General features: G+C 41.5%; 1 non-coding gene across 1 annotated transcript; it reads left to right on the top strand.

The window, feature by feature from the left end:
• The first annotated feature begins 3,775 nt into the window (after positions 1-3,775).
• LOC141638921 (small nucleolar RNA R71) lies at positions 3,776-3,882 on the top strand. The gene has a single exon (XR_012542297.1). It is a non-coding gene; the product is annotated as a small nucleolar RNA R71 (small nucleolar RNA).
• Positions 3,883-14,431: the final 10,549 nt, after the last annotated feature.

Genomic DNA, 14,431 nt, shown 5'->3' with positions numbered 1-14,431 from the left:
AAAAGAGCACAACTCGCATGAAAGTCCTCAAATTTCCTTCCGAAAATCGCCTCCCAAAGAGGGTCGGGGTCATACTTGCCAACATTCTTAAAATAACTCGGTGAATCACTAAGACCCAAAGCGTTACCCATTTCCTCAAAGGAGATGCACCTACTAACATTAGCTAGACGAAACTCGATGGTCTCCATGGTCTCAACCTTGTTAACTTTCAAAGAACTCAAAAATTCTAAGGTAAGGGAGGGGTATGTCAATTCTTTTGATTCAAACAATTTCTCCAACCCCATGGCTTTAAAGAAGGCTCTAGTTTGCTCAAGGACACCCAACTTATTTAAGGTATCTTCACAAATAAACTTGGTGGATTGAAATGATTTTCTAGCAAACTTGGCAAAAGTGTCCCTATGGGATTTGGAAATAAAAATTACCTCCAGATAGTTTGCAAGTTGATCAATTTCCGGAGTAGTAGATGTTGTTGCTCCCATGGGAGGTTGTTGTTGTTGTTGCACTTCCAAGTTTGGGTTTGCTACCACCATAGCCAATGCTTTCTTTGCTTGAAGACTCTTTTGCCTTAATGAATGTGTCTTTGCCTTTGTGGCCTTTGTTGATCCTTTAGTCCTTGCCATTGATGAATTAAACCAAGAAAAGAGTGAAAAATCTTCAATTTGTAGTGTACCCAAATCGATTTAAAGGTGAAAGGCTTTGCCTTTATGAATTCAAAAATCGACTCAAAGGTTGAAGATTTTGTGCTTGGTTTTGATTTTTGTTGAAGAAGGAGTGATTGATTTGTTGTTAAAAGGATGTTTTGATTTGATTTTGGTGAATGTTGTTGAGGAATCTTGTTTTTGTGATGGAGAGGATGAGGGTTTTGAGGGTTTTGAGTAGTGTTATGAATGAAGGAATGAAGAAATGAAGGTGGGAGGGGGTTTATAAAAACCCGAAAAATTTGAACTGCAGGGGCAAGACGGGAGGATTCTGCTCGGACGGCGACTCGCCTTTTGGGTTTGGAAAAACTCGCCTAAAGACGGGCGTCTTTCAGTGAAGACGCTCGGATTTGCAAACACGGACGGGCGTCTTCGCGAAAGACGGGCGGATTCCTTTACAGGTATTTTTCTTGTTTTCCTCGGCCAAGAAGACGGGCGTCTTCCCTTCAGGACGGGCGGATGTTTGAAGACGGGCGGATTTGAATGCAGGACGCCCGGATTTGCTTACAGTCAAAAATATTTCAAAAGTTCAGCTCAGAGGGACGTGCGTCTTCTACCCAACACGCCCGGATTGCCTGAAGACGGGCGGATTCTCCTGAATCCGCTCGGATTCGACCCCTTTGTACCCGGATTCAGTTCCATCCGTGTACATTGCATATCCCTTGTCATTTTTCCATTCTTCTTCATATCTCGTGTTCTTCATTGTGGGGGCACTACTAAGGCATGGATAGCCTAGGCAATTGCCATCCCCAAACTAAGCTAAAGCACTACACATTAATTGAAATTATTAGTCCCTCCCTCACTTCTCTCAAACATGATAATTGTCTTGATCAAAGTATAAAAATCCAAAAATAACAAAAATGCAATATAAGAATTGAAATGCAAGTTAGGGAGTTAGAAATATTTACAAATGGTGGTTTAGGGAGGACTCCACCAAACTCTCATTCTTGATGAGATGTCAAGGGGGCATGTTCAAGGTGGTGTTGATGTTGCTCAACACCTTGAAAAAGTAATCAAACGCTTGTTCATTGTCATGATAGAGGTCTTCAATAGACCTTGGCCCTTGTTGTCGGTCTTGATCGATGGCATTACCAATGTAGGGATTAAAAATCCCTTCAAATTCGTCGTCCCAAAGACCACAAACTTCATTAAGTTGATCATTGAAAATCTCTTGATTTGGTGGAGACAACTCTCCCATTTCTTTTTCTTGGCCAATAAGGCCATCCTCTTCTTCTTTGCTTGACTTTGATGAGCTTTGCAAGCTCTCCTTGTCACAATTCACTTGCTCTTTGAATGGAGCATCTTCAATTTTCTTCTTCCATTGGAGTTCCGACTTCTTCCTTTCATCCTTCCGACTATAATGATCGATCATAAAACACGGTTCATGTAAACGGGGAGCTCTCATAGTTTTGTCAAGATTAAAAGTTATACTCTCATCTCCCACTTCTAGAGTGAGCTCTCCATGTTTTACATCAATCACCGCACCCGCGGTGTGTAAGAAGGGTCTTCCTAGAATGATTGGAATATTGGAATCTTCCTCCATATCAACAATGACAAAGTCCACCGGGATGAAAAACTTCCCAATTCGCACGGGCATATCTTCCCATATCCCTAATGGTGTCTTCGTCGATCTATCGGCCATTTGGAGTGTGATATTGGTGCACTTAAGCTCTCCCATCCCCAACCTTTTACTCACCGAGTACGGCATAACACTCACACTAGCCCCTAGATCACATAAGGCTTTGTTGATCGTGGTGTCGCCAATGGTACGCGGTATTGAGAAGCTTCCCGGATCCTTTAGTTTTGGAGGTGAACTCCCTTGAAGTATTGCACTACTCACCTTATTGAAGGCGATAGTCTCAAGCTTCCGGATCGACTTCTTCTTTGTGAGGATATCTTTCATGTATTTCGCATAGGCCGGCACGTGATTGATTAATTCCGTGAAAGGAATTGAGACTTCCAAATTCTTCACAATTTCCATAAACTTTCCAAGTTGGTCATCAAATTTGGGCTTGGCTTGACGACTTGGAAAAGGAAGTCTAATCACAATGGGCTCCTTATCCTTGACATTGTCTTCATTTTTCTTTGAAATCTCTTCTTTTGATGATTCTCCATCCTTGGAGTTTTGCACAATTTCTTCCTTATCACTAGCTTCCACAATTTCATCCTCAACTTGCTTCTTCGGTGCTTCATACCTTGTACCACTTCTCAAGTGAATGGCACTAACCGTTTCATGTCTTGGGGGATTACTTTGAGGTGGTAATTGCCCCTTTTGTCTTTGTGAGCTTGAAGATTCTAGTTGAGTCAATTGGGTTTCCAACATCTTGGTGTGAGCTAGAATGTTGTTGATGGTGGTTTCCTTTGCTTGACTATCTTTTTGCATTTGAGTGAAAAATTCTTGTTGATTCTTTTGCATTTGGAGGACCGCTTTTTGAACATCAAAACCTTGGTCATTTTGGTGATTGTATGGATTTTGATTTTGGTAACCTTGGTTTTGGTTGTAAAAGGGTCTTTGATTTTGGTTTCTCATGGGAGGTGGGGTGAATGTTGTTTGAGAGTTTTGAACATTTTGGCTTTTGTATGAGAGATTTGGATGGAATTTGGTGTTTTCATTGTAATAGTTGGAATAAGGGGTACCACTCTTGTATGCTTGGAAAGCATTCACTTGTTCATTTGTTCCCCTACATTCACTTTGGTCATGTCCCAAAGTTCCACAATTCTCACATATCCCACTTGGGATTGATGAAGATGCCGTCATGGCATTAACAAGATGCTTTGGTGATTTTGAGGCTTCTTCAAGTCTAGCCATAGCTTTTTCAAACTTCAAATTGATTATGTCAATGTGAGCACTAAGTTGAGCACCCAATTGAGTAACGGAGTCTACTTCATGCTTTCCTCCTCTAGTAGCCTTGCGAGGTCTACTATATTGTGAGTTATGGACCGCCATTTCCTCAATTTTGTTCCATGTTTGATTGTCATCAACTTCGGTGAACATTCCATTTGATCCCATATTGAGAATGTTCCTTGAATCTTCATATAGACCGTTCCAAAATTGTTGTACCAAGAACCACTCGCTAAGTCCATGGTGAGGACATGAGCGACAAATTCCCTTGAACCGCTCCCAAGCTTCATACAAAGATTCTTCATCCCTTTGCTTAAAACCCGTAATTTAAGCTCTTAGCATGTTAGTCTTTTCCGGTGGGTAGAATTTTTTGTAGAAAGCTAGAGCCAACTTCTTCCAAGAATCAATTCCGAGAGTGGCCTTATCAAGGCCCTTCAACCATTGTTTCGCGGTGCCAATTAGAGAAAAGGAAATAAGACCCATCGAATTTGGTCTTGAGTTACACCGGTTTGAGAAATCGCATCACAATAGTCACAAAAGGTTTCCATATGAGAATGAGGGTCTTCACTAGGCATCCCCCCAAATTGGCTCCTTTCGACTAATTGGATAAAGGCGGATTTGGCAATAAAATTTCCGGTTAGATGTTGTGGTGTGGGAGTACCATTGGGTAGGTTCTCCTCGGTGGGTACGGAATGTGATGAAAACTTAGGCATTGTAGGTTGATTTTGTGGGGTATTTTGTGTTGGGTTCTCCTCACCTTCTCTTGCAAAAGGGTTGATGAACTCAATAGTTGGTTGAATATCCACTACCTCACTAATACCTCTCAAATTCCTCCTAGCAAATCTCCTATTGTTTGTCAAGGTTCTTTCAATTTCACGGTCAAAAGGTAACAAATCACCTTGTGACCTTCTAGACATGCAAAATATCAAACAACTCGAAAACAATTAGAACAAACCTTGAGGAGTTTTACTTCCCCAAGGCAAAGAAAGACATAACTAATAACAATACAAGAAAATCTAAATCAAGTTAACACCATCCCCGACAACGGTGCCATTTTTGATGGGACGATTCCGTTTCGTGTTCACAATTTAATAGATGTTGTCGTTTCGTGTCAAGTAGCAACAGTAGTTCGGGAGGTATTTCGATTGAGTCTGGGTCTGGGTCATCCTCATCATCATCGTAAACAGAATTGCATTCAAGATAACACGAAGAGTAAGCAGAACCTGATTTATTCATATTAAGATTTGAGAAAAGTTGAAACAAAGAAGCCATCTGATCTGTAGTCAGTGGCGGTAAAGGGACAGCGGTTGGGACATTTCCCGAACTACTGTTGCTACTTGACACGAAGCTAGGAGAAACGAGGGGAGTGGGAATGACGACGGGAGGAGACTCTCTAGGAACTTATCTAGACTCCGACTCTGACTCGAATTCATCGTCTTCTGGTTCTCCTTTGAACATCTGTCCTTCTCCAGTAGTGAGCTTGAAGAGTCTTCCTTGATTGTTTGTCCACTTGATCGATTTTCTCCATCCTTTCTACTGATTGGTGTTGGTTTCTGTGATTAACGCGACAATGATCTCATTTATGATGCTTTCGGCGCTCTTAATTAAGGGAAGGTCTTGGAGGTAGACATCTTCCTCGCTATCTGTCCATATCCCATTGATCACCTCTTCTTTTGGGGAGATAAGATGTGAGCAATCTAAGGTAGATTCATCACTTGTAATCATCAGAACCCCAAGAGGATTCTGAGTGTTGTTAGGCTTACCTTCAGGTGGTATTGGTAGGCGACCGTCTTTAATCATATCTTGAAGTACATTTTTCAGTTTGTAGCATTTTTCTGTGTCATGTCCCTTACCTCTATGGTATTCGCAGTACGAATTCTCATCCCAGAACTTGGATTTATTTTCTGGTTCGGGTGTAGGGCCTATTGGTTGAAGTTTACCCATTTTCATCAACCTTTTCAGAGCGTTGGAATATGTGTCCCCTAGATTTGTGAATTTCCTTGGAGGGATACTCTTCTTAGAAGGTTCGAGGAGGTTAACTTCATCGGTTTTGATTGTAGAGCCGTAAGAACGACTTGTTGAGCCTTGATATCCACGACCTATCATTTTGGACAAGAGCGCTTTACGGATGTCATCTTTGATCCTTGTCCCTAGTACGGTTAAATCTTTGAAAGTCTTGATGTTTTGATATCTCAAATGATTTGCATAGATGGGCTTTAGGTTGTCCACGAATTTCTCCACGAGGGTAGCTTCATCCGGACGTTCAACAAGTTGAGTACTAGTCTTCCTCCACCGGCTTAGGAAGTCGGTGAAACCTTCTTTGTCATTTTGGGTAAGAACCTCTAAAGTGCGCATGTTGACTTGGATTTCAGCATTATCCGCATATTGTTTAGCAAACTCGATTGCAGCATCATCCCAGGTAGCGATTTTCTTGTGCTCTAGCGAATAGAACCATTGCTTTGGGATGGTGTCAAGAGATGAAGGAAAGATCCTTAAGAACATCTCGGGTTTAATGCCTTTGATAGACATGTAATCCTTGAAGGCACGGATATGGTTCAAAGGGTTTTCATGCCCCTTGAATTTAGGGATATCTGTCATGTTGAAGTTGGTTGGCAACTTGGAACTCACGGCCTCATATTTGCGGTTGTTCTCCCTATAAATGTCATCCCCTTTGAGATACATCAATTGTTCCTCCAAGTATTGGAGTCGTTTCTCATCTGCAGTCATACTTATGGGAGGGTTTTCGTCCCCGAAGTTGTTCTCAAATTCGTCAGACACTTCACTTTCTGGAGGAGGCATCCTTGTTTCTACGGCATATATTCGGCCCTCAATGGTGTCAAGGCAATCATACACTTGGTCTTGAGTGACTTGGAGATAAGCTAGCGCGGCTAGGATTTTATCATTACCATTCTGGAGTTGTTTGAAGTTCGCGTCGCTTGTTTCAGGCATCTTGGAAACTGGATAAGAGATCGATGACAAATCAAAACACGATCGACCATTCTAGCACACTTACTCGAAAAGAATTGTTTTGACTCGTGAAGTGGGAGTGTGCCACTTGTGTCAAGTGAGTTTTGAGAAAATGACAAAGTTTGAAAAATGTTGGTCCTAGTCAACTTTAGTGTAGTTGTAGGAGTGGACTCGAAGTGAAATTTTGAAATGGGTTTTAAGGCCTGAATTTTAACTGGACAATTGGACAGAGTTTCGACTGATTTTGCGCTAATATTAGGCCTAAATTTAGAAATTTTTACATTTTAAAGAAGGATTTTGATTTTACAAAAAAAAATCGTCATGGTTTGTTTTAGAAATGGTGATCACGTATGGTACAAACATTATACAAGAATTATAACGGGATGCTGAGTGCTTTTAAAAGGGTTTTGGTTTGAAGGGTGGGTTGCCATACCGAACAATCAAACCCGAAGTCTGTGGAGAGGCTCGTACCAAACAGGAGTAAGGCTGATTCCTAGTCCATTTCCTCAAGTAGTGAAAGTCCTTGATACAAACAAGAGTAAGTACCATGGTGTGGATGACGTCAATCGCTATCCATCCTTAGGCCCAAATAAGAATTAGGACCGTTTAGACGGGACAATTGGTCGAATGGGTTGGGTTGGGCCTAGGAAGGCCGAATAAACGATCTAGGAAGACCGAGTTATGAAAACCGACAATTGTCTTGTACAAACTATTCCCTAACCATGTTCAAGTTTCACCCTTTTGGCTACACGTAAGTGTATTACTCCCCAGCGGAGTCGCCAAACTGTGGACCCGGGCCCACGGGAGCGCTTGGGAAACAATCGTTTACATTTATGGAGTCGCCACCAATTTATTGTGGAAAATTGGAAACCGTTCGAATACCTCGTGTCATGTCAAGACACAAAGTAGTGACATAGACACCAAGAAAGAGTTACCCTTAGCATTCTATGTCTAGAATGACTCTCGTGGATGCCAATGAACACGGATGTTCACAGAGATCTGGAGTAAGGGGTGAGGGTATGTATTAGCAAGCTCTTTTGATCAAACACCTAATCCTGCCCGCCTCGATAGCGGCCTCTACTAATGATTAGGGAAAATCATCTATACTCGATATATTGTCGATTATATACATGCAATGCAACATCCAACGTTTTAATCCTAACATGTGAGAATTAGACTAAGTCGGTTAACACGTAATTTAATCATATAAGTGGGTCAAAGTAGGAATTTAAGTTCAATTACATGTGAAGGCACACAAGTGATACAAGAAATACAATAATGAAATTACAATAAATAAAATACAATAATTACATCGGATTAAATGATTCATGTCGAAAGTACATTTAAAATGGATAATTTAAGAAAGAATAAATAAATAAATTAACGAATAAGAATTAGGGTGATAATACGAATAATAGTTAATTAATACGTAATTAATAAACTAGGTCAAAGCAACACGGGAGTTCAGAGACAGAAATCAACTAGGAATAGGCGCATCAGAGCTGCGTCCCTTGGAAGAGGCGCAGCACTTGCTGCGTCCGTTCCTTGGCTCAGTTCTGGCTGTGAAGCCGGAATTGCAAATCGTTAATGTTCGTTGGTGATTTAATGATCGATTAATATTATTTGGCTCGGATGAAAGTGATTAGCAGGTTATTTACATGCGATTAATGGTCATAAAAGCAATAAAACATGGATGAAACCGATTAGAATGAATTATATACATGATTAATGGATTATTAACAATTAAACAAACTAAATTATTCAGGTTAAACAAATTATTAGCGATGAATTAACAATGGTGACGATGAATAACAGATTCAACTATGTCAAAGATCAAGTTCCAGAGACTCAATATTAATGAATCGAATCTCTAAAACCCGGATTGACTTTTATGACGAAAACCCGCAAATATTGGTTATAAGGGATTTAAGTCGAATTAATTGACAATGGATTATGAATAATATATTACGTGTTAGAATTATTATGCTATTATATCAAAGAACCGAAGAACAAACGAATTAAAAGAAATGAATTGACAAAAGACGAAGGAAGAAGAAAGGAAGCAGGAACTGCGGCAGCCTCACGAAGAGGCGCAGCAGGTGCCGTGATACGTCTGTCGTATACCTATCAAAAATAAACTAACTATATAGCTAGGGAAGTCAGGTCGATCTCCTCAGGGAGGCAAGGTATCTGTAAAGGTCCGTCTATTTGGTCACAAATGGGGGGGGGTGTTTGAATTGTTTTCTAAACTAAAGGTTTAAAGGAAGAGAAGTGGAGAAAAGAGCAGTAAAAGCAAGAAAATAGTTTTAAACAATCAATAGAGAGAGGTCATGTCAGGATTTCGGTTCACTACGGTAGTCCAGTGACTCAACTGCAAACAACTTATACAGATTAATGTGAGACGGATATGGAAAGGTCCTTTCGGTCCACTTTCTATCCTAAAATACCAATAACTTAACTTTCATCCTCATCAGGGTAGTCTACTGTTCATAGCAGGCCTATTTAGTCCAATCTTTCGATCTAGGATTAATTTTAGCCAGATTAAAGGGATGACTCAGAAGCGTTCACTCAACTAAGTCGGTAAATACAATTAAATTGCTATGGTGACAGAATCTCACAATTAATTCGTCTAACCTATTTACTACATCGTCACATTTCTACCGTAGATCCCCTAATCCCAACATGAAAGAAGTTTAGCTACTCATATTGCTATTAATACTATCAAAACTAACAGCAGATAAATAACCAACATTCAACATACTAAAATAATGATTAAATCGCATAAAAAGTAAATTAGGGCATAAATTAAATGAAGTAAAAACAAGGGATTAAAGCAAACAAACGATTGATTATTATTAAGAGAAGAGGAAAAGATTACAATCGTGCGAATCCGGCGTAAAGAACAATCAAATCCGAGCGAAATAAATCCCAAAGTAAAGTTACAGTGAAGGAGAAAGTAGTACGCGGTCTTGAAAATTAGATAAAAGCTAAGTAATGAATAGATACTAATGACCTAGCTAATGCGTGCTTAAAAAGGAAAACAACTAAGTTTGTCGAAATAAAATAACTCACGGGCTAATTAAAGCCCATGAAAACAGAAACCTCTCGATCGAGTGGAATAAAACCACTCGATCGAGCAAAACTCAGAATAATCTACTCGATCGAGTGGAATAATCACTCGATCGAGTAACTTCACTTCTCAGCACTTCTGGATCGAGTAGAAAACTACTCGATCAACCAACCAAGACTATCAAAACCATTCGATCGAGCAGTAAAACCACTCGATCGAGTCTTTTGTCTTCAAATCAGCTCAAGTTCATGCCCGACTGCCTTGTAATCCGTGCCTTCACGCATTCCAATGCAGTATCTCACTCTGGAAAATCCCGTCTCCTCTAAATGCATGCAAAAAGGACGAAAAAGGGTACGATTCCACTACTTTCGCGTTCATTTCTACAAAACGGACAAAACGAACCAAAGTAGCCAATTTGGGGCATAATACTATATAAACAGTACAAAATGCATAGAAATACGTGCTGAAATAGGCTAAAAAGACTATATAATATGCACGTATCAAATCTCCCCAAACCGAACCTTTACTCGTCCTCGAGTAAACTAATATGCAACTAATGGAATGGAAATGAAAACTCAGAGCTAGCTTAACTTGTCTACTTGAACCAATTTAATGCAACAAAAACTAACGCAAACGAAACGTTATAAGTCGTTCGTAAATATAGCCAACCTATCGACCTTGCAAGACCAACAAAATCGGACTCTCTCGTGGTAACTCTTCTCTCATGAAGCAAAGGGTGAATGTTATATGTAAAAGAGAGAAGAAAAGACAAATCACTCACCTAACTGCGACTCTACATAGCATGCATGCAACAAAAATGAAAGACAATACAAGTACTAATGCACACACTCCAACCAATAATGTCCGTCACAGCCGAGGGCTTACAAATAATATGGGAATAGTGAGGTTCAGGTGAGAAAAGGCAAAACAAGTTATGGTAATGTGGAGGTAAAAGCGTCAAGCTAGTTCCTAACAGGACCATATAAGACCATCCGAATCTCAACTGACTGAAAAACTAAGTACAAGTGCCCTTCATTTGGCACACAACTCACTAAACTCAAACACAATCTCCTCAAAAATATAGAATAAGAATGGAGGAGTTAGACGGTCACAAACTTTCCTTTTTTAACACCGTCTAAATGAATCATAACAAACAAATCAAACTTATTTTTTTCAACTTTTTCTTTCTTTTTTTTTTCGTTCACTGTACACGTGAATCCTTTGTTTTTTTTTTCATTTTTCATTTTTTTTCTTCTTTTTCTTTCACGTTTTTTTTTTCTTTTTCCTCCCTCCTCTATTTACACCAACTCCATGCAAATAAATACGGGCCAAACTGCAGATGGAAAATCATACCACAAAAGACATACTAAAACTAGCTTGACTAGGCAGACTTAATTTTCGATGTAGCTAATGGGTCACAAAGGCAAGTTTTGGCTTATGTGGAACTAAATGGGTAAAAGATATAAGAAAAGGGGAAAATTTTCAAGCACCTCCCTGCATGTGACACCAACCACAAACCCGAATATGTGCATTTGACAAGAAATTGAATGTCATAAAAGTGCAAAAATGATGAACATGCTATGCAAGGAGTACTACTCTCAATTCCTAATGAACCGGTCATGAATGTCACCAGTTATAGGCTCTAAAACTCAGAAATTATGGAGTAGTTTGCCAATTTATCAGGTCAAGTCTAAACAGTTAGCTATATTTGAACAGAAACTCGTAGACTATGCGTATGACAAAGCTAATAACTATCAACAGAAGTGCAAGGCTCAAGTAAAATGACAATTTATAGTGCATTATCATCACGGAAATCTACCGTTCCGACTCAACCTATATGCAAAAATAAACGTGAATATTTTTGGATTTTTTTGAAATTTTCTAATTTTTTTTTATTTTTTTAATGAAATAAATAAACAATGCAAGTTGAAATAAATAAACGTGAATGCAAAATAAATGTAAATGCAGACTCAAAAGGATGCAACACCTTCCCCAAACCAAAAGGACAACGCCCTCGTTGTCCTCCAGCATACACCAGCAGATATATACAAGGGAACGGGAATGTACAACCAATAAAGAATAAAAACAATAAAATAAAAGGAGACAAAAATAACAGAGTAAGAGATACATACAAAACACGAACTTCCCCAAACCAGCCAGAAAACTGGGGAAGTGAGTAAATCAGTAGCTACTCATCAGCCTCCTCGTCACGGATGTCCTCCATCCTAAACTCCGGATCCTCCTCCTCCTCTCTCTTACTCCTCTGCTCAGCGCGAGCTCTCTCTGCAGCCACCGCTGAGTCCTCATCCTTGTCCTCCTCCTCCTCAGCAGACTCCGGGTACCCCTCAGCTGGGTACCGGTAAAAGAAAGGGTGTGGCCAACCCTCTGGGATCGGACGGTGTCGCCTCAAGTGGTAATCGTACAGAGGGTGTAAGGTAAGAGCTAAGTCCCTCTCCATACGAGCCTGTCGCTCTGCAATCTCAAGCAACAAACCGTCACGGCGCCCTTGGTCCATGACCGCGGACGCCACAAAGGGTGGAGATGGTACGAAAGTAGCCGGAAAAACCGGTTGTGCCTGTGTCTGGTCGGTGGGTGTAGGAGTAGGAGTAGGAGTGGGAGTAGGGGTCGGGATGGGAGTAGCCGTGGAAGGCTGGGTACTCCCTGAAGGTGTGGACCCCTCTCCAGTCTCAAGTCTACGCCGCTTCTTGGCGGCAGGTATAGTGGGAGGTGGTCTGAGTGAAAGGTGGTAGACCGGTGGAGGTGGCAGTCGGTCGCTCCTAGCGACAAAAGGCAAAGGGGCTAGACGAGGGAGAGTGTCACAAGGTAAGTCTACCGATAAGGAGCCGTCTATCTTCCATGTCTGGTAGTCTGGGGTCAGCCAATGCTGAGAAATCATGGCATCCAGACTCACAAACCTCTCTCCCTCGAGGTACTGCAAGTCACGAGGCCAGACGGGGAAGAGGGAACGGGCAAAAATGGTGGCTATGCCACCGCAGGAAATAGATCCCGTCTCCTTCAGCCCCTGGGCATGAAAGTACTGGGCGGTCAAGTAGGCAATGTTGAGGGTAAAAGGACCCTCACAGTCAACGTTCAGGTAACCGCCCAGGATGGAGAGCTCGGTGTTGGTGATGTTGTTTGGCTCTTTTCGGCTGAAGATGGTGCTCCCCATCAACCTAAGAGAGTAACGGGCAGGGGGAATGTGGACCTGTGCGAGCTTTCGCTCGGGAAAGGTGGTCCGGGCCAAGGTCCTCCAAAGCTGACGGATGACCCTTCTAGGGGCGGTAGCGTCGCCCGTAGAGGAAAGGCCAAGTCTGCGACCAAACTCCTCCAAAGTCATCGGAAAAGTCTGGTTGAACAACCGGAAAGACACCGAAGAAGTAGTAGGGGAAGCGTCGTGTGCCCCGGAGGAGAAGGAGAAGGAGCTGAGGAACTCAAGACTCAGCTCCAGAAAGGTACGGCCGCTCATAGTGATGAGTCCGGCCATCCCCGTGCCCCGTAGAAGCTCACAAATAGACTCGTAGATGCCGAGTCTCTCAAGTGCCGGTTTATCTAAAAACCGGGAAGGTACAAACTCACGGCCTAGGAGGTGATAAAACCTCTTACGATGAATGGCGTTAATAAAAATTACCTGCGGGTAGTCTGGGTGAGAGTCGAGGGAGTTATCCCCTCGAACGGTGACCGTGCCAGAAGGAGAAACAGCTGAAGTGGAGGGAGCGGCAGAAGTAGAGGTAGCAGGAGCTGGTGTAGAACGGGAACGTCCACGACCTCGGCCCCGGCCTCTAGAACCCGAAGTAGATGCCCGTCCAGTGACGGTGCGAGGATATAGGGCCGTTCTAAAGGTAGCTGCAACTGCAGGTGAGTCCGCCACAGGTGTAAAAACGGCGGCTGGAGTAGAGTCTGTGGTTGCTGTGGCCACCACTGACGAAGAAAGACTAGCAGCAGTGCTAGCAGTGGTGGTGGTCGTAACTGAAGTGGCAGCTGATGTGAACATTATTTGCGCCCATTTAGTCCCCTAATTGAACCTATTTTGCATACTATTATAGCATTTCATGACCATTTTATCCGTCAAAACCTTCCTATTTGCTTTTCTATCGCATTTCATATGTTTTGTAGAAAAGGAGATAATAAGGCGGAAATTCCCGTCTTTCGTGCATATTTGGAAGCTTATTGATGATATTAGATGGACTAGTATGAAGAGGAGGCAAGAATGATGACCAAAGATGTAGGAATAAAGTGTATATAGAAGGATCAAAGGGTTAAAAGTAAGAATGACGAGAGGGAAGGCATTACAAGAAGAAATTGCTCGGAACGCAAACCAAGAGTTGCTCCTTTGGCTCTGAAAGTATGCTAGATGAAACGGCGTCGAAAAATCAAGTGATCTAGGCTTTTGAATCACTCCAATAGGAGTCCGGATGAGAAAATGACGTCCGTTTTACAATCCGAGCTCAACATACAGCTCAACCCACTCGGGTCAAATTCAACCCGCTCGGGTTGAAGCCCAGGACGCCCATATTTCGCTCGGGACGAGCGTATTCCTGGACAGGAAGTCTTCCCTTGCTACGTGAACCATAAATCCGCATGTATTTCTTTTGAGACCAGCGTTTCCCTGCTTAAAACTCAAAAGTGTAATTACTATTTTACCCTTGCTTAACCTAATGATGCTCTACTATATATACCCCATTTGTAATAATCAAACCATCAAGTTTTCATTAGGTTAAATCAATCCTTCCTTAGATTAGATTAGGAGTAGATTAGGAGTAGATTATCATTTAATCTTTCCACAAATCACACATTAATCTTTCCTTTAATCATTGTTCAAGTTTATTATTGAGTAATTCAAGTTTATTATTGGGT

The sequence above is a fragment of the Silene latifolia genome, unplaced genomic scaffold (assembly GCF_048544455.1).
Source record: "Silene latifolia isolate original U9 population unplaced genomic scaffold, ASM4854445v1 scaffold_231, whole genome shotgun sequence".
Classification (NCBI taxonomy): Eukaryota; Viridiplantae; Streptophyta; class Magnoliopsida; order Caryophyllales; family Caryophyllaceae; genus Silene; species Silene latifolia.
This window is presented reverse-complemented; position numbering and strand designations above follow the sequence as displayed.